Below are 21,252 nucleotides of genomic sequence, written 5' to 3' on the forward strand. Positions count from 1 at the left end.
ATCACCAGCACCCCATTTTAAGATACAATTTTTAAAATGTTATTCGATTAAGCATCGTTTCTACTTGTTTATATAGTTTTTCGTTTCGTTTGTACTCTCCGGAATGGAAACATTGAAAATTCCCCTAAGAGATAATTTTATTACTTTTAAAGATTTTCCAAATCAGAAAGCGGATGCTGCTTCGTAATCGTTTATCAGTTTACCAGTTTCTATTGTTTTTCATTTCTATTGTTTAAGAGGGTACGCCACCTTGATAGGTTCAAAAAAATGGAAAATTTTTTTTGTTTTATTTTAATGTTTGAAGTGTCTGAAATGTTGGGCCAAAAGGATTTTTCAGGATACAAAGTTTTTACAAAGTTACAGCACTTTGAAGGGTCGCGCGTCCGCGCAGGTAGAAAGCTGCAAGCGGAAGGGGTAAATCTTTACTTTAACTTACCCACCTCTAATGACTTTGATCTTGACATATGTTGTCAAGGTCACTACCCTGAGTGACCTCCAAAAAGTTTTAGCCGTCGGTCATTGTTTATTAAAAAGTTAGAAACAAATAGTTTCATGAATTTCACGTAATTTTCGAACATATTACGTACTTAATAAAATGTATTTATAAGAAATATACGTTTATTTAATTATTTTTTATTTTTAATAACAAATTTAATAAATTATTTAGGCAAAATAAAAAAAAATCAAAACAACAGTATCTCTATCACAAGTGAAATAAGTAAGCTAAATCAGATATATATAAGCATGTTATTACATAGTGCTTCGCAGTATATCAAACATTCAGTATATTCAAAGTTGTCAAATAGTGAATATGTTGCTTATGAAAAAATTACAAACCCATGAGAGGTCCATCAGAAACGTATATGTACACACACAAGACGCACACACACACACACACACGCGGGGGGTGCAAGGGGGCCTTCGGCCCCCCCTCCCGCACCACCCCGCCGGTAGGCAAGGTGGATCTCGTTTTACAATTTACAATTTACGTTTACAATTTACAACATCTGTCCATTGTAGCAAAGCAACGTCCACCTAGCGGAGTGGTGCGGGAGGGGGGGCCGAAGGCCTCCTTGCACCCCCCGCGCGCGCGCGTGTGTGTGTGTGCGTGTGTGCGTGTGTGTAAATGTACACATACATTTCTGATGGACCTCTCATGGGTTTGTAATTTTCTATGCTAAGCGATGTATCCATTGTATCCATATAATTCGTCAAACTTTATTTGTTTATAACTTTGTAATAAACAATGACCGACGGCTAAAACTTTTTGGAGGTCATGGTAATGACCTTGACAACATATGTCAAGGTCAAAGTCATTGGAGGTGAGTAAGTTAAGGTCAAGATTTACCGCGGAAGGGATCGGAGCCTGTTTCTCGTCGCCCGAATGAATTCTTTTATGCTTTATGGCTTGAGATCAATATGAAAATTGTATTACCATCACGGTTTGATGTTTATCTGGTGGCAATTTTTGCTTGATGTTTATAACACTGATTTGTTTCGAGGTTACAATTCACGTACCGTGCGCATAAAGTCGACTTTTTATCGTGACAATGTCGAGTAAAAAGCGTCCTTACATCGATTTAAAAGGAACTCATGAAACTAAAAATCGACAAAAAAGTTTCAAAAAGAATCGGCCGAAGAATAGATATGAAATGGAGCAGGAAACTGCAAGTACGAGTGCGTCGGCGAAAAAGCTGAGTAGCGGGCAAACGGTTGATGTGGAAATGAACGCAATTTTCGGTTACCGAATTTTGAATTTCGTAACTGTATTTTCTACTATTAGCAGTGTTGTGAAATGTAAAAATTGTGGCGGTGACGTAAAATTCCGGAAAACGAGCATACGAAGACTTGGATTCAAGTTACTAATTGTTTGTGATTCGTGTGAACCAACAAGTGTCAATTCAAGTTCCCTTATAAACGATCATACTTATGAAATAAACAGGCGATTGAGTTTTGTTTTTAGATTACTAGGAATCGGTCTTACTGGAATTGAAAAGTTTTGTGGACTGATGGATTTGCCAAAGCCTGTTTATCATTCTATGTACGGTAAAATCATGATGAATGTTTATACACTGATAAAAAATTATAGTTGAAATTATCATAATTTCACTATAATTTATAGTATCTTAAGGCGCCAAGCATATATAATAGTGCATTTTACTATAAAAAATATAGTTGATATAACATGAAAATATAGTTCGTAAAATCATAATATCCATTTCATGTAACCATATGGTTATGATATACGTAGTGTCCCGAAATTCACTATTAGTACTGAAAATCTGTAATACATGTTACGTATATTACAGATTTTTAATATACGCAGCACCAAGTTATTTAAAAGTTTTTTTCCGTCTATAATTTCAAATAATCTGTTTAATATTCTGAATCCTAACAAGGAATCCAGATTATTAAATAAATAACTTTAAATTCAGTTTGTCTGAAATTAAACTGATAAACAGTGATATGTCAGAAAGAGGATGCTCACATGCATACAATCCGAGAACCTGCGTGTGAGTAGCATCCTCTTTCTCGCACTACTGCTAAGAGGAAAAAAATATACTTTAGATCTTACGTGTTTAATACTAGTCCTTTATATACATTTTATGCTAAATATTGAATACGAGAAAAGTTAAAAGTAGTGCGCCGCGTAACGGCAAGCGAAGAAACATGTGCCACATACAATCATTCCAAATAATAAGTTTTATGTTGTTAAATATGCTATACATCAGGTTCCACATACTATTTAGATATAGCTGTTATTATAATTTTTTTCATTTATTACTACTATATTAATATCTAAACGACAGATAATAATATAGTAATATTTACCATTATTAATGTTACAATGACTATATAAATAGTAAAATTATATGTATCATTCCTTTCTTTTATTTTTTACTTATATGATATTTGAAATTATTATAAATTATAGTAAAAAGTTTCATTGTTTCTCGGTACCATGCGTATATAGTTTATATTACCAGTATTATAGTAAAATTTACTATAAAAATGAGTATCCTAACTATAATTTTTTTACCATGCAATTATAGTCAATTTTATCATCGATTTTTTTATCAGTGTACCGCGGTTGAAGCTGTTTCCAAGAGAAAAATGCTGTTGTTGAAGAAAAACAAAACAATCTTGACGCGGGAAATAGTCCAGGATTAACGGTTTCGGGTGATGGGACGCGAATGAAGCGGGGATTTTCGTCGCTTTTTGGCGTTTCGACACTGATTGGCTACTACTCCGGCAAAGTTACAGATTTTATGGTAAAATCCGCGTATTGCAAAGCTTGTGAGACATGGGAAAAACTTTCTTCGTCCGTTGAATCTGCATTATGAAAAGAACTCACAAAGAAACATGCAGTGCCAATCATGAAGGATCATCCGGTAAGATGGAAGTAGACGCAATTGCGGAAATGTTTGCCAGGTCGAACGAATTATATTGTGTACAATATACAAGATATGTAGGAGACGGCTATTGTAAAACGTACAACGGAGTTGTTGCTTCGAAGCCTTACGGAGATACAAACATTGAAAAAAAGGAATGCATTTGCCACGTTCAGAAACGAATGGGCACTCGCTTGCGGAATGCGAAAAAGAACCACAAAGGTTTAGGAAATAGAGGAAAACTCATCAACAAATTGATTAATGAACTGGCTGTTTATTATGGACTCGCAATCAGGAGAAACGTAAACAATAAGGACGAGATGAAGAAAGCAATATGGGCTACGTACCTCCACAAAATTTCAACGGACAAGACGCTGCAGCACAAGAACTGCTCCGAAGAATGGTGTTCGTGGAAGAAAGCAAAGGCGAATGAAACATTGAAGAACTACAAGCACAAGGACCCACTTCCCGAGGACGTACAGGACGCAATTTATCTTATTTATTAGGACCTCACTTCGGACGATCTTCTGAAAAGATGCGAAGGCGGGTTTACGCAAAATAATAATGAGAGCGTGAAATAATAATGAGTCCGTCATTTGGAATATGACTCCGAAAACCACTTTCTGTGGTAAAAGAAACTGTTGATATTGCCGCAGGTGTCGCCATTAGTACATTCAACGACGATTATATGAACATCCTTTTAATGATGCAATTACTATGAATATTACTATTGGCACACAAGCTTTCGAGTACTGCGATAAAATGAACGAGCGCCGTGTCAACCATGCCGAGATTCGAGCGCAGCAGTCATCCAGAGAGGCCCGCCAGCTTCTCAAGGAGGCCCGGAGGCAAATGAGGAATTTGCAAACACAGAAGGATCCCTTTATGGCTCAGGAATAGCTGACTAAAGGTAAATTTTAAAAAATTTGGTTTTATTTACCTAACCTTAAACTTCATTTGAAACTTTAAACATGTTTTTCTCGAAATCACATTTTTTGACCTTGCCACCAGCAGAATTTTGGCGCAGTTCATTCGATTGACTTGAAATTTTGAGGAATCATAGACAACAATATTCTCTTTCGTGTAGCGTAGCCGATTTTTGATATGCTTATTTATAACAATTTTATGAAAGTTTAAAGTCAATTTTTATATAGAAAAAAATAATGCTCAATTTTAAAAGTACCGCCATTTTGTTAAAAACAAAATTTTTAAAAACAGTTACGCTACACTGAAGACAATCTATTTTTAAACAAATTTCACACAACTGGACTTATTTTTTATGTTTCAGGTCCATTTGATGCTGGTGGCAAGCGGATTTGATGCTGATGCCGTGCCACGCGCTGCACGCTCAGCAGTCATAGTAAATAATTAATTATTGTTATTATATTTGTATCAGATTGACGTGTTTAATAAAAGTCTAAAATATACTTATTAATCCCCAAAAACTGTTATTTGATTCTATTGATTAGTCTCTGAGGAATATCACTTCGAATTTGACCCATTTTTTGAGGCTGTCAAGGTGGTGTACCCCCTTAATTTGTATCCTCACGAGAGTAGAAGTGTGGAATATTGAAAATTCGCGTAAGGGGTACTTTTGTCATTTTTAAAGATATTCGAAATCTAAAAATAGGTGCTGCTTCGTAATTATTTGTATACATTTATACTCTTTTCATTTCGTTTGTATTCTCTGGGAGTGATAATATTGAATATTGAAAATTCGCGAAAATAGAAAAGTTAGGAAAGGGGTAAGTTTGCTATGTTTTTCCGACAGTTCCCGACAGTTCTCGCAAAGTTTTCACCGTTTTGATAGATTTTAACGATAGATCCGGCCTTTAAATACTTTTTTAAAATAATTTTTTAATTTTAGCGGTGGCCACTTTTTGTAGATTTAAGAAGTGCTAGCAATTATTTTTTAAACCTACGCCAAGTTTAACTGCTAATTTGAAGAGCTAAAATCTATTTTATAATCTGTAACTCTTAAAAATTAAGTACAATCAATATAATGTTTAAAATCTTAAATATGAAATAAATATTAAATATGATGAATAGATATTAAATACATGTAGCGTCGTGTGAAGTGTTGCGAAAGGATTTTTCGAAGGATCAGCCACTAAAATTGAAGAGAAAAAAGAAAGTATTTACTATAAATCTGAATGGCGACTGAAAAAGAAAAAAATGGTATCCGTCCACAAATTAGATTTATGGAACAAGAAATAACCGAGGAGGAAATGCAAATGACAATAATAATATATTATTTTTTCAACGATTTGGAATTATTTTGCTTATTTAATTAACCATCCATTGCGCATTTATCTTATTTCGTTAATCACTATTTCTACGAGAAGAATTTATAAAATCACAGCTATTGCACGGATTACCTGCTTATGTGTTTTTTTGTATGGTCTCGATCTCGGACATTTTCGACAGGTGAGCGATTCACATCTTTGAATGATTTCAAATATTTATTTCAATTTTTATTGCGTCTGGCTACAGTTATATATTTAATAATTTGTATTATATTGATATATGACCGTTTTTAGTGACCGTTATATTCAAATATGCGTCGTTTTTATTATTCAACATTGTTTCTGTTATCGTTTGCATTTGAACTCCAAAACTCTTTATTTTTTATTTTTTCAACATTGAGAAGAAGAATCAAATAGATAAAATTAATCAAATAGAATAGATCGGAACGTTTATCTGTCCACTTTACTGAATTTGTAATCTTCATTGTCAACATCAAATTAATTATATTTTTAATTTATATTTATGCATACGTTCCGCGTTTTGTTTTTTTGTCCTTTTTTATTTTTTATTTGATAGTTCATTGTACGAACCAATTAATACTATAATTATTATTTAAATATGAAATCTAAAATCTTCTAATATTGTGTATTTTGTATATAAAAGTTAAATATAATGCATAAATCTGTCTGAAATTTTTGAAAGCTAAACAATATCTATATATAATCTGTATATCTATATATTTTGTGACCGTTTATTTTTTTATGTTGGGCTAATGTTAATTGTGGCCGGTGATATTGGCCCACGGCACACCTTCGGCGCGATCTTTTCTCAAAATGTAAAACTCTAAAATTGCCTGGGCGCCAGGTGCGGGGAATCCGCACCGCTCTAATAAAATCTCAACAAATTATATAATTTTCCACGCTCTGAAGAAGATGAAAGAATTTAAAAGCTATCGCGACGGATACTCGGCTAGCCCCGTATCGAAATTGGTAGAGGGGCGGTCCGTTTAATTAATTCACAAGGAAGGATCGAGAATACAAGGTGGCTGCAAATAAAACATAATATTTTAGTAACGAGAATAGATATATTTAACATGTGAATAAATTCCAATGGCAGACCGACTGGCGTAGATGTAAAACGATTTTATAATATTGATTACCAGATTATTAGCCGGCAGCGACGGGCCGGCATTCGAGCGCGATCACCGCGGTATCACGTGTCACGCGGCCGGAAGAAAGCGTAAAAGAAAAGTCCCGGAATTCCGCGCTAAACGAAACTTGTTAGAGTTTCGGCAGCTACGGATTCCCAAATAAATTTTAATAATGAATACCGCGGTTTTGGCTCCTTTAATGACATCCGTCTGTCGCAAATAAAATAATTAATTACAATAATGGATCTACTCGCCACACGCACAGTTGACAGAATCGATTATAGATGCGAGTCGATTATTCAGATCTACTACTTTAACGAAAGAATTGAGCGGCTACTAACGTATCTTACATAGCCGATTGAATCTAGACCTGAAAAATTATAAATAACCAGGAAGTATCAACCGATTTGAGCCTCGGGAGTATGCGAGCCGACGCCGCGACGTAGTTGCCGGTTATCGAGTACCGCAATCGCCTTCGGGCGTGAGCTCTTCGTATCGAAAGTTTAACAGGCAAAGATTCTCACAAAATCACTATAAACGCAACAAGAAAGACAATTAATTTGCCCGTCGATTATCGGTATATTACGCGTTAACGACAAGAATTTAGACAAGACTCGATAACTCAATAAAAGGCACATTAAATTCAACGCGCACAACTACCCTCTATAATATAATACACGGAATGCGAGTCGACGCTGCAACGCAATTGCTAGCTATCGAATCTCGAGATCGCCTTAAGTGTGGGGCTCAGTTAAAGTAATTTTTCCGGACGAAAATTTACAGTTAACAATAATAATCGTACAATAAACACGTAAAGTGACTGTCGGCGCGCAACTGGGAGAGAGGGCACTTAATTTTACGCAAGCTCGAACAAAGTCTTTAGGCCGGCCGTCGTACGGTAAGACGCAAATATCGAGAACGCGGAAAAACGAAATTTACAATGAAATTTAGTGACGGCAGCTATACGGCCCCGACCCTGTTCGAGCTAATTCTACCTTATTACACAAAAAAAACGGCCAGATGGGGTCGACGCTTGTCTCACCGGTGACTCCTTGCGGTTCTCCGTGCTCTCGGCATCCACTCGTCGGATCGATACCTTTGGGCCGTCGTTCCCTTCGCCGGTCCGCCGAACAGTGGCGAGCGGCAGTCCCGTCGGAATCACGCCGGCGAATTAATTGGTAATTGGACCACCTGCGGCGCTTCCGCAACCCTCAGGATCGTCGTGTGGCCCATTTTATCCCGCGGCCTTCAGGGCCGTACCTGTGCCTGTCGCACCCCGTTTTCCTTGGATTTTTCGTAATTTCTCTCGTCGGAGCCCGTCAGGGGGAATATCTTCGGCAGCCACTCGCCGTTGATTATAAGGTTCTTCTTGAGCTCTGTTCCGGCCGAGGTGGCTCCGGCGCGGGGTCCCAGTGTTAATTTCCCGCTGGTTGGCCTTCCCCGCTATCATTTTCCGTACCTGCTGGGCATATTAATGTTCACAGGGCGGCAGCGACAGTCTTAAGTGGACTTTAGATAAATTGGCACAACCAAATAATACTTATCCTAGCGTTTCCCTCTAATCGGCGCCTCCACTCGCCCGTCTCCTTGCATGCTGAACTCCTTCCTTAAAGTTGGAGCCACCGGATGAAATCCCGTCCGCGTTTCCCATCACGCCCGCGCTTAAACCTAATCTTATTGTTAACAATTAAATATTTATGCCAGGGAGGCGAGTATAACCTCGCCTCCAATAGCCGCTCTCTCCCTAAATTAGGGGAGAACGAGGGCCCAAATTCACTCTCGGTCGGATCTCGCGATCCTTGTGGCGGACCACCAAGTGTCACGTCACAACTTATAATCTATATAATATCTATATGATCAATAATAAAATAATATAAATAATAAAGTAATACATCTATCTGGAGAATAAATTTATCTACATTCTTATCAATCTATTCTACATCTCGATTCAATTTTTTTTAAATTTTATATAAGACTTTTTTAAATCTATTTAATAATTTCATATAATTTTTTATAATTTTTTTGCTTGCATTTTATTTTATAGTTTTTTTTGTTTTGTATTTTATTTTATTGGTGTTTTATTTAATATTTATCGATGTTTTATTTAAACTTATTTAGCATATATTCTAAAAGATTTTTAAAAATACATGTACAAATTTATTTATAGAAAATTAAGCATTTATGTAGTTTAAAAGAAGCCTATTCTACTTAATAATAAATGTGACATTGAGAAACTTCATAAAATAAAGAAAAATTAAGAAGAGGTTCAAAAAATATCAATCAAAACAAATTACAGAAGGCTAAAAACCAAGCGTCTATGTAAGAGCGTATACAAAAGATATGTAATTATTATTAATTCACATTAAAATATAATAAATCAAATAAAAGATCGAAATACATAATATAAAATAGAAAAGCGTAGCAAACGTTTCGTTTCCTACTCCAGGCCCTTATCAATGTCATTACAAAAATATTATAAAGTGTGAGCGAAAGTACAATAAAAAAACTGAAAACATAAATCAACGTGTGTTACGATTTTTTATTTTGTATTATGTATTTCGATCTTTATCTGATTTATTATACTTTAATGTGAATTATTAATAATAACACAGGCCCACAAAAAAAAAGTACCCTGTGCTGGCGATCTGACTAGGCTAGTCTTATGTATTTTAGCCCGCTGAATTCGAATCTGACGTCAGAATTGCTTCATCACGTCACAGTTTTTTTTAAATCTCAAAAGAGAAAGACGAAAATTTCGTAAAAATCGACATTCTAGGGTAGTAAGACTGCTCTTCTTGAGTGAAAAGTTACCGAGATCATATTTCCATGTATTTTCTGGCATTATAAATCCAAATCCGATTTGTCACACCAATCATATCATCGATTCCATTAACATTTGTCATGAAAAAGTAGCAATCTTCTGTATTCCATATTTGATTTTAGTTCATTAATAAATCTTATGTTGGAAAGAATTAATCTTATATTCTCCAAGTCCAAATTTTGAGAAAAATTTTTTCGAAACTTACAACTTCTAGCTGTTGAGTTCGTATAAGATGCAGAAATTTCTTTATATAGATCACAAACCTCTTTTCATGTCTTTAAAGCGCTAGAGGTACATGAAAAAAAAGATTGTGCTATCTGGAGGTAAAAACCTATCTTAATATCTTCGCATCTTGATAAATAGAATCTGTTTGCAGTAAATTTTAGGTGTTACAACCTGAAAAAATTAAAAAAATAAAAAATGAGCACAAAAAAAATTGAGCACAACGTTTATATTCTAAGTCGGATTTGGATTTATAATGTCTGAAAATACATTAAAATATGATTTTGGTAATTTTTTCTTTAAGAAGCGCAGTCTTATTACTCTAGAATGTCGATTTTTACGAAATTTTCGTCTATTTTTGAGATTTAAAAAAAACTGTGACGTGATGGAGCAATTCTGACGTCAGATTCGAATTCAGCGGGCCAAAATACATAAGACTAGCCTAGTCAGATCGCCAGCACAGGGTCCTTTTTTTTTGTGGGCCTGTGTAATTACATATCTTTTATATCTTTGTTCTTACATTAAACTTCATAAAGCTGGATATCGCCTTTCGCATATTCTATTGAGCTTTCGACAGATACGATTTGTACCATTGTCATCCTGGTGATTTGCCTCATTCTGATGATCAGCATCGACTTTATGCTCGAGCTGAAGAAAACTGGCATGATCTCATCGTACGCATTATATATTTCACTACTATTTTGTCAGGTGTCACAGGTGTTTCTCTGGTGCTGCGTATATGTGATACTTATCATTTAAACTGTGATACTTGTTGTCCAGGGAACCCGATAATATGAACGTTCTGAAGGACATTCGTGCTGGAACTTAACTTCTGGAATAAACCCGAGACGCAGAATGTGACACAATTGTCATCGTCGTACATAACGTCGTATGTGAAGGAACTCTTGTCATAATAGGACTTGAGCAATTTGCTCAAAGCCACCACAATATCCTCTTGAGTATGATAGAGTAACATATTTTTCTTTGAGCCTTTCTTCAGAAGATTCCTATTGCTCGTGTACAAATTGAGTCCAATTTTCTGTGTTACAGAATTGGAAATGGCGAAGCTCATAGAATAAAATGCGTCTTTGTGATTGTGTCTGTAAACTCATCTTCTCTAGTTGATCATGCAGGTTGAAGAAGTGATAGCCGAATTTATACACGAGACGCTGCGTCCTTTCGTCTTAGAAGTGGTCTTTGTACATTAATAGCATGATACGCCACCTAATTCTTACAAATGCAAACAATATTTTCTCGCAGATTCGACGTACGATTCGATTACTACGTACTACGTACTAGTTCACTGTTGAGTAATTTTTGCAAAGCAGATTTCTGTCCAACCAAAGTTGAACGACCTTTGGATTCTTCTAGGAGATCCAGTACGTTCATATTTAATAAAATGTTATGTCTCAGGTCTCTAAGAATTTGATGGATGTTGAATTCGAATTCTCTACTGCTGATAAATTAAATAGTTCGTTGCGTTGTAGATTTAGATGCTCAATAATGGCTATAGCATTTTTCATTCATCTTCAAAATGATTGGACATTCTGAGCTGAGATAATGGGCAATAGTCAGACAGACAGGATAGACAGTCTTGTTTATCCGGATCTAAGTGAAAATATTCCAGGTTTAAGATTTTCTGATTTGAATCGTATCTCTTGGTTTGGTGCGCTTAATAACAGACACTGTATATGGATTCTTAGATCATTGATCGAGGCATATCCCAAAGGATGGCATCATCATATTCTGATTTATGATGATTTGTTTTGCATAACTTTTCGAGAACAGGATCGCAATTTCTCGATATGAAATATGTATCCTCTCCATAAATATTTCATATCAAATTGGATGGTGGTACTGCCTTTAAAATAGCCTTCAAGATTGTCTTTTTGTATATTGAGACTACTTTTAATAACTCTTTTTGTGCCTACTGCATCTTAATAGTATATTTTAGTATATAATAGTATATAATAGTATATAATAGTATTTTTAGTTTATTTTTGAAAAGCAAACAAAGTCTTAAGTAATTTGAAAATTTTAAAAATGTTAAAACTAAATTACTAATTTAATATATATTTCTTTAATCACATCTGATATATGTATATTATCCCATGGATTTATTTTTGTATATTATTATATATAATGTAGCTATATAATGTAATGTATATAATAATGTAATAATTATATTTACTAGAATATAATTTATATCATTTAAGACTATGTTCTACGGAATTAAGTTTAATTCATGTTTAATGTCTAGTCGATTAATATATCATTTGTAAGCATAGATGTATGCATACCTAAAATGAACATAATAATGGGTACATCTATAATAATAGATACATTTATAATAATAAACATCTGTAATAATAAAAATAATAAATATATTAAATCGAAACTAGACATAGAAATAATTTAAATTCAATTATGAAGAATTTTTTGCAATTTTCTTTGCAATTTTTCTTAAATGATATAAATCACATTTTGGTGTGTAGGATAGTACATTATACATATATACAATATAAGAATAATAACAATGAACATTATATATATCGCATTTGCAGGTACATACTGGTACAAATATAATTTAAAAATTTAATTGTAAAATCCACTCAGATCATATGTAAATCCATATGTGATAATATATGTCAGAGATATGAATAAAAAATGTATATGTATTAAATTAATAATTTAGCTTTTATATTTTTAATTTTTAAGAGTTTCAAATTAATAAGATTTTTTTTTCCAAAAATAAAAACATACCATAAAGATTTTGAATTAAATTAAATAAAACATAGACGAAATAAAATACAATAAAAAAAATAATGAAAACACAAGTACAATAAAATGAAATACAAATACAAAAAAAATTACAAAACATATAAAATTATAAAAAGATCAATAAGATGTATAGATAAGATAGATTTCAGATTTTTAAATTTCAGATAAATTTATAGATTGTTACACATTTATAGATTATAGACAGATCTATTTTCCAGGTAGATTTATTACTTTTTTGAGATTTTCTTATTTTTTCTATTTTATTATTTTCCAGATATATTATTTTGAGATATATGTATTATTATATAGATATATTATTTTGAGAGCCTCTTATTTTTTATTAATTTATTATATATATTTCAGATTTATAGATTATAATTATATACCATAAGATAGGTTTTAGCTTTTAAATTTCAGATATAGATTTTAAGAATTATATATAATATTTAGCTCTTTTAAGATTTAAAGATTATAAGATAGATTTTAATTTTCATATTTAAAATTTTAAGATTTATACATACCAATATATGTGTATAGGCTAAACTATATATTTAAAACCCGATTTCATCAACGTCGTTTATCTTGATTTAATTCCCTCTTTGTCTTTTTTGCACACATGTATGTACATGATATTCATCGTAATTTTGCACACCTGTATGTACATGATATTCATCGTAACTTTTATTTTAAATAAAGAAACTTATGAAAAGGGAATCGAGAAATTAGTCACGGCACAAGATACATCTAATATTGAAAACAGTGAAATTTCATCTAATGAGATAAGAGAAAAACAAAAACAACAATGGCGCAATGATGCAAAAAAAAAATTAATTCATCTTCTTCAGATGAAGAGGATAAGGAAAATCGACAGATCCAAAATAAAAAACGATTACCTTCTCTTCCGAAATTACAAGCTTTTGCATTAGTAAATAAAATTATGAGAAATATTACGCAACATATGTTTAAAGGGTAATTATGCATAAAAAGGGCCCACCTTCGCACAAATGTGTTATTGATGTATGTTGTGAAGATGTTATCCCTGAATAACATTCTGAAGGTTTTAGCCGGCGGTCGTTCTTTATTCAAAAGTTATTAACAAATAAATGTGAGAAATATTGAAATAAAGATTCTACTTTATTTGTTCACCGATTTGCTTTATTTTTAAATATGTTATAGGGGAGATTTTCCCGAGTAATTTCGTATATATACAGGGTGATTCTGAATAACTTTATGTTTTTGCAAAAACATAATCTTGACCGAATTCTAAGACGATTTTTCCTTTAGCAAAATTTCGTGCAAAGCATAGTTTTTGAATTATTAAAGGAAGTAGTTAACGTATGACGGGTCGAATACAAGAGGCAGGCAAGGGTGGCGCGATTCACCGTCAGACGCGGGCGCTCACGCGGGGCGCCTTCGGTGATCAGCTGGTCGCTATACTATGCACGGACATACATGCGAATACATACATTCTCTCTCTCTCTCTCTCTCTCTCTCTCTCTCTCTCTCTCTCTCATTCGCTCACTTACCCGTGGTTTTTTTTTTTTTTTTTATGAGGGGAAAATGCATTTTATGCATACTCACCGGTCGGTCCGGTGAGTTATGTGGGACTCGAGTACCAAGTCTAATTACCAACTCGGTACTCCCTACCCTAAACCCCCAACCTACCACTAAAAACCCCTCTCTTTTTACGAATTTCCTCTGGGACACTATCTGACTTCCCAAGATCTGTTTTGACACAACGCCAAAGAATAATTATTGTTACCTTGTTCGATGACTTCTGCTAATTATTGCTGTAGTTTCTTGAGAAATAAATATTCCGATAGATCGCACTTTCACTCAAATTTAACGTAGATATCACACGTTGCAAAAGACAGAGACATCCACACTAAATAATTAATCGAAACTTTTTCTTTTTATAAACTGTACTCTTTTGTAAACTTCAACGTAACCACATTTATTCACTCACTCGATAAAACGAGAATTTACTAAACTATCACTATCTCTATCACTAATCACTATCAATCACTGCCGAATAATCATCGTTAGTAATTAAAAATCCCTCGATGAAAGAAATACATGCGGACACACACGTTATTACACGACGCGACGACGCAACAACGCGACAACGCGACGATATTTATTCGGCGGTAGCAAACAGCTGTAGTTAGGTTACGGTAGGTTAAGGTACTAACGGCGCTGCCGAACGTAATCATGTGTTTGACCGAAGAACGCGGCCAACATACAATATTAAACATTTAACGCGCGTATAATATTATTATTATCATACGATATACATACATCATATGAATTTCAAAATTAATTAGAATAAATGAATGTTTTTAAAATATTGAATATTTCACTATTAATATTAAATATTAATTTAAATATTTTACTATTATTATTAATATTAAATATTTATTTATTTAATGTCAATAATAATATTTAATTTATTTATAAATAAATATAATTATTATTAAATATTTATTTAGCTATTATCATTGAAAATCAATATAAAAAAATGCCCCCCCGCGAGGATCGTATAAATAAGATAAGGCGATCGATGCTGCAATCAATAACCTTTCGATCATTAGAAGCGTCAAAACAACATGGCAAGATATACAAATGAAGAATATTACGACATGTTAATGGCACTCGGTGAGTGCCATGGGCATCAGAACGCTGCGGCAACAAGATACGCCGAATTATACCCAAATCGGGCGAGACATCCGTCGGCTGCTGTTATATTTGGAGCAGCTCAAAGATTATACGAGACGGGCAATGTTCTCCCAAACAAACATGATGTTGGGAGAAATCGTAACGCAAGAAATTTGCGAAATACTGAAACGGTTATTCGCGCTATCGAGCAAGAACCCGAAACAAGTATTCGGACTATCGCTCGAGAGCACAATTTATCGTATTCAACGGTACAGAGAATATTACGAGAAGAAAAATTGCACGCATTTCACTATACTCGCGTGCAACATTTATGACCAGAAGATTATCCTGTAAGAAGAAGATTTTGCGAAAATTTTCTGAGAAGGATAGATAAAGATCCCAGATTCCTTTCTCGTATAATATTTAGCGATGAATCGCTATTTACGCGAGAAGGAATATTTAATTCGCATAACATGCATTTGTGGAGCGATGAAAATCCCAGAGTTACACGAGTCAGGAATTTCCAGATTCGTTGGAAGCTCAACATCTGGGCTGGAATCATGGGGACTGAAATACTAGGCCCAATTATTCTCCCGGACATTTTAACCAGCGCAGCATACATTGACTTATTAAAAAACGATCTGCCAGATTTTTTGGAAGACGTGCCGTTATTGGATAGAAACAAAATTATATTCCAACAAGACGGTGCTGGCCCTCACAATGCCAGAATTGTGACAAATTATTTAAATAATGAGTTTCCTGGACGCTGGATAGGTCGATATGTTGGCCTCCAAGATCCCCGGATCTCAATCCACTGGATTTTTTCCTTTGGGGATACTGCAAGGAAATAACTTATAAAACGCTCCCTGAAGACATGGAGGATTTGGAAACAAGATTGAGATATGCCATATGGTCTGTTGAAGAAGATGTACTTGCAAATGTCCAAAGAAATTTAATAAAACGCATGAGAGCTTGCGTTCGGATGGATGGAGGTCACTTCGAACATTTACTGTAAAATGTCGAAAACAATCCGCCCTTTTTAAGGCGATCAAAATAATCCGCTCTTTTCAGAGCGACCAACATTCTTAAACGTGGAATCTTCTTTCGTTTTCAAAAAAGCGTAAGAAAAAGCCAAGAGAAGGATCAAGACGCGCTGCAATTAATTAATATTTTTTTTATATTGATTTTCAATGATAATAGCTAAATAAATATTTAATAATAATTATATTTATTTATAAATAAATTAAATATTATTATTGATATTAAATAAATAAATATGGACGGAGTTCTCTCCACCTTTCGTCCGTGGTATTTGGTGCTCGGTAGGAATTCTCAGCTTTTCTCTGTAGCGTACAGCTAAGAGCGGATCAGGAGAATGGTACATAGATGCCGAAATGAGCCCTTTTTATACCGGCTAATTGCCCGCGTCGGCGCGCGCGGTATAACCCGAACTTCCGAACGGTTTTCCGGAAACGGTGCGGTCGGGCCCGTTCGGAGGGGTTCGGGTTGCGCGCCGAACGCGGGCTTTCGCCGGTCGGCGGTTCGGGCCCCGTCGGCTATGATCGGCGGTATTCGGCCGATTTGAGACCTTAACGGCTCTGGGCCGTTAATTAAACGATTAACGGATTAAAAAGGTGGGCGCACCGCGCCCCTGCCTTTGCCCGGCGGGTGTTCTGCCGGGCGGCAGCTTCCGGCGGATGGCATTGCCGGGAATCGGAACGATGCACCGGGATGCATCGTTACATCACCCCCCATTTACAATAAATGCCCGAATTGGGGGCATTCGCTCGGTCGGTCGGTCGGCTTGTTTTCGTTCGGGCTTTCGCGTTCGTTTTTTTTTTCTTTAACGGAGGCGGCGGCAATAGCGGATCCTTCCGTCCCGGGTAAAACGGACGATCCACCGTCCGTTGGCCGTGCGCGGTTTGTATCGGCGGGATACATAAACCGCGAAATGCGGAATCTCCACTATGATTCCCGGCTCTACTTCCACGGGAATCGGTGGTGGAGTTAACGGCCCCATGGGCCGCAGGATAGTCGGCGGCTGGGTCCTATTGGCCTCGGGTTGTGCTGGCCGGGGTGGCCTCTCGTATGGGCGAGGTGTCCTTTTCTTCGGCGGTGGTGGCGGTGGTGCCAGGAGAGCCTCCTGTTTCCGCCAGTTGACATGATCGGACCGTTGTATAACGGACCCGACCTTCGGTGGCCGCGGTGGTGGTGGTGGTGCGGCGGTGCTTGGCGGCGAGGGTTGTTCGACCCGGGCCATGCTTGCGGCTCCTGCTTCATACTCCTGAAGCAGGGCGGTGATCTCTTCTAAGATTGCGTCGTTTTGCTCCATCGTGCTTGACGGTTCGCTCGATTGTGTGCGCTCTGTATTGCTGCCACCTCATGCTCGTGATCGGTGTCGTCCTCGGGGGGGAGAAGGTTGTTATTGTTGTTGTTTCGAGCGGCCTTCATGTCTTGTATGTGAACATGCCTTATCCATTTTCCCCTCTTGCTTCGGAGATCCATAATAACGGGTGATACTATTCGTCTGATCTCGTATGGCCCGCTGAACTTGGGCGCCAATTTGGTGTTGTACGCTGCGCTTTTCTTCGACAGAGGGTGGTCGCGCTTCCACACCCATTCCCCGACGCTCGGTTTCCATGGCCGGCGTCGGAGATCGTAGTGGCGTTTTTGACGGTGAAACGCCTGTGCGAGTTGTACTCTTACGAGCTCGTACGCCTCCGTAAGCTTTCTCCGAAGGTCATCAGGAGCGTCGCTCTCCGCGGTCAGCTGGTCGGTGTCCCCGGGCCCTGGTAGCTCGCGCCCGTAATTTAAGTAGGCGGGCGTGTATCCGGTGGCGTCGTGGAGGGCCGTGTTGAACGCGAACAGGAAGGCGGGGATATTCTCGTCCCAGGCCCGATGATCCTTTTCCACGTACTGGGTGATCATCGTTTTGATCGTGCGGTTGGTTCTTTCTACGGGGTTACACTGAGGCGAATACGCTGGTGTGGTGACGTGTCGTACGTTCCAGGCCCGCAAGCGTTCTTCCAGTTGTTTGGACCTGAGCTGTGTCCCGTTGTCCGATAACACCACGTCCGGGCGGCCGTGTCGCAAAAAGATGCGTTCGGTCAATGCCTTAGTGACGGCGTTGGCCGTGGCCCGTCGTAGCGGCACGAGCTCTACCCACTTCGTGAAACGATCTTGTAGCACGAAGAGCCACGTGTGTCCTTGATGCGAACGTGGCAACGGTCCGACCAGGTCTAACATCACCTGTTCCCAGGGCCGGCCGATGTATGTTGAATGGAGCGTTCCGGCCGGTCGTTGCTGCGAGGCCTTGTGCGCCTGACAATTCTCGCAGGCGCGCACATAGTTTGCTATGTCGCGAAACATCCCCGGCCAGTAGTGTTTCTCGGCGATGCTTACGATCGTCTTGGCGATACCCATGTGCCCGGCGGTGGGAGCGTCGTGGTGTCCACGCAGTATCTCCTTCTGAGCTTCCTTGGGTACGCAGCGTTTCCATTGTTCCGCTGCTGCGACGTCCTTGAAGTGCAGGCTGTGGTATATAAGACGGTACAGCTTCCCGTCTTCTATGCGGTAGTCGGGGTGCGCAGTGGGGTCGCGCTGTACCCCTTCGTAGATTCGACGGTACCAGGCGCATTCCTGGCGTTTCGCGGCGCAAGTCGCCGGGTGACGCGATAGCGCGTCCGCGACGCGATTGAATACCCCGCGGCGGTACTTCACGTCGAAGTCATATTGCTGGAGCTCGAATACCCAGCGTCCGAGGCGTCCGGTTGGTGATTCCAACTTCTGGAGCCATCGCAGGGCCTGATGGTCGGTTATGACGGTAAAGGAGTAACCTTCGAGATAACTCTTCATACGTCGAATGCCCCATACGATGGCTAGGCATTCGAGCTCCGTTGCACTGTAATTACGCTCGGTCGCATTTAAGGTACGGCTGGCGTAGGCGATCACGCGCTCGCCTTCCTCAAAATTCTGTGTTAACACGGCGCCGAGTCCGGTCGTGCTAGCGTCGGTTTGGAGGAAAAAACGCCGCGTGAAATCTGGACACGCCAGAACCAGGGCGGAAACGAGAGCGCGTTTTAGTTGCTCGAACGCGGTTGATTCCTCCGCGCCCCATTTCCACCGGGCGTGTTTCTTCGTTAATTGTGTGAGCGGGGCCGCGATCGTGGAAAAACTCGGAATAAAACGGTGGTACCACGAAGCCATCCCCACGAATTGTCGTATTTGTTTCACGGACTGAGGTTCCGGCCAATTGGCTACGGCTTGGATTTTCCCAGGGTCGGTGCGGATCCCCTCGCGGTCGATGACGTGTCCGAGGTATGTTAGGCGGTCAACGCAGAAACGGCATTTCTCCGGGTTCAGACGGAGGCGCGCGTTACGAAGGCGGCGGAAAGTTTCCTCAAGCAGCTCGAGATGCTTTTCGAAAGTCCGGCTAATGACAATGATATCATCGAGGTAGACGAAAACGTGCGGTTCTAATTCGGGCCCGAGGACCGAGTCCAGTAACCGCTGGAACGTGGCCGGAGCGGAGTGTAGCCCGAACGGCATGACTCGGAATTGGTAGAGCCCTTTGCCGGGTATGGTGAACGCGGTGATTGGTCGACTTTCCGAGGCTAACGGCACCTGCCAATAATCGTCCTTTAAATCCAACGTGGATAAATATCTGGCTCCCCTTAATTTGTCCAGCGTCGCGGTGATCTGCGGCAAGGGGTACGCATCCTTATGCGTCACTTCGTTTACCCGCCGGAAGTCGATGCAGAAACGCTGTCGGCCGTCTTTCTTTTTAACGACCACGATGGGCGAACTCCACGGGCTGTGCGAGGGCTCAATAATTCCCCGGGCGAGCATCTCGTCCACCTCGGTATCAATGACCGCTTGCATCGCGCCGGGTTGCGTGGGCGATACCTTTGCTTGATGGGTGTGACATCTTTTAGTCGAATGTGGTGTTGCGTCTGACGGGTGGGTCCCCTTACTTTCTCGAACTCAGCGAGCTCGTTGCGCAAAAATTCCCGTAAGCGTTTGTCCTCTTCGGGGGTTTTCCCCACCAGACCTCCGGTGGTGCAGCAATGCATGGCCGTTCGGAGTACATGCCTAGGCGGGGCTGGTATGCTCAATCGTAACTTCGCCTGGAGGTCCACCCCTATGAAGACCTCGCCGGAGAGGTGCGGTAATATCTCGAATGTATGGGTGGCGGTTCGACCAGTCACCTCGATCGGCAACGTGATTGCCCCCGCGGTGGCGGCTTCCTGGTCGTCGGCCAGTTGGACCCGGCCTTCCCCGGTGGTGACTTCGAAACCCTCCCGTTCTAAGATCTCGGCCACCTCGGCATTGACCAGGGATGTCTCGGATCCCGAATCTAACAGGGCTTCGAACGTGAAGTTCCCGATCGTAAGCGCGGTATGCGGTCGCGGTTTGAATTTTATGCGGGGCTGGCAGTGGTAGCTGCGACCGTGGTCTCTCCAGCCCCGGCGTCTTTCCCCGCCGTCGGATGGCACTGTGCGGTGAGCACCCCGTCCTGTCCGCATTGGGAACAGAATTTTTTCGCCGGGCGCTTACACTGACGGCGGGTGTGCCCGCGTTGTTTGCATCGCCAGCAACATTCCGTTTTACTGTACGCGGCGGCAACGGCGGGCTTGGTCTCGGCCTTCTCCCTTTTTGCGGCTTCCTGCCGTTCCTTTACCAAATCTTCGTGTTCGCGGGCGCGTGCTTGCAACTCGGCAATACTGCCGAAATCGCTGCTTCGGATATAAAATTTGTATTCCGGGTGCATGTGATTATATGAGCACTCGAGCTGCTCGAAGGGTGAAAATCCGCCCGCCCGGCGCATAAGTGTCATCATGACCGTGGAGTACTGCGCGAACGTCTCGTTGGCCTTCTGGTGCCGATTCTCGATCTCGCGGTGCAAGGAGGCGTCATATCGGTGCGGTAGGAATTGCAATTTGAATGCCGCCTCGAAATCCCGCCAAGAGAACCAGCTGACCCGA

General features: G+C 39.2%; 2 pseudogenes; one reads left to right on the forward strand and one right to left on the reverse strand.

Moving 5' to 3' along the window:
• The first annotated feature begins 3,377 nt into the window (after positions 1–3,377).
• Positions 3,378–21,252, forward strand: part of LOC145961982 (uncharacterized) — a 357,225-nt pseudogene continuing 339,350 nt past the window's right edge.
• LOC145961706 (nuclear RNA export factor 1-like) lies at positions 9,947–17,528 on the reverse strand (annotated as a pseudogene).

The sequence above is a fragment of the Camponotus vicinus genome, unplaced genomic scaffold, assembly GCF_025532165.1.
Source record: "Camponotus vicinus isolate PSW18456_S1 unplaced genomic scaffold, iyCamVici1.0 SCAF_11, whole genome shotgun sequence".
NCBI classification, from domain to species: Eukaryota; Metazoa; Arthropoda; class Insecta; order Hymenoptera; family Formicidae; genus Camponotus; species Camponotus vicinus.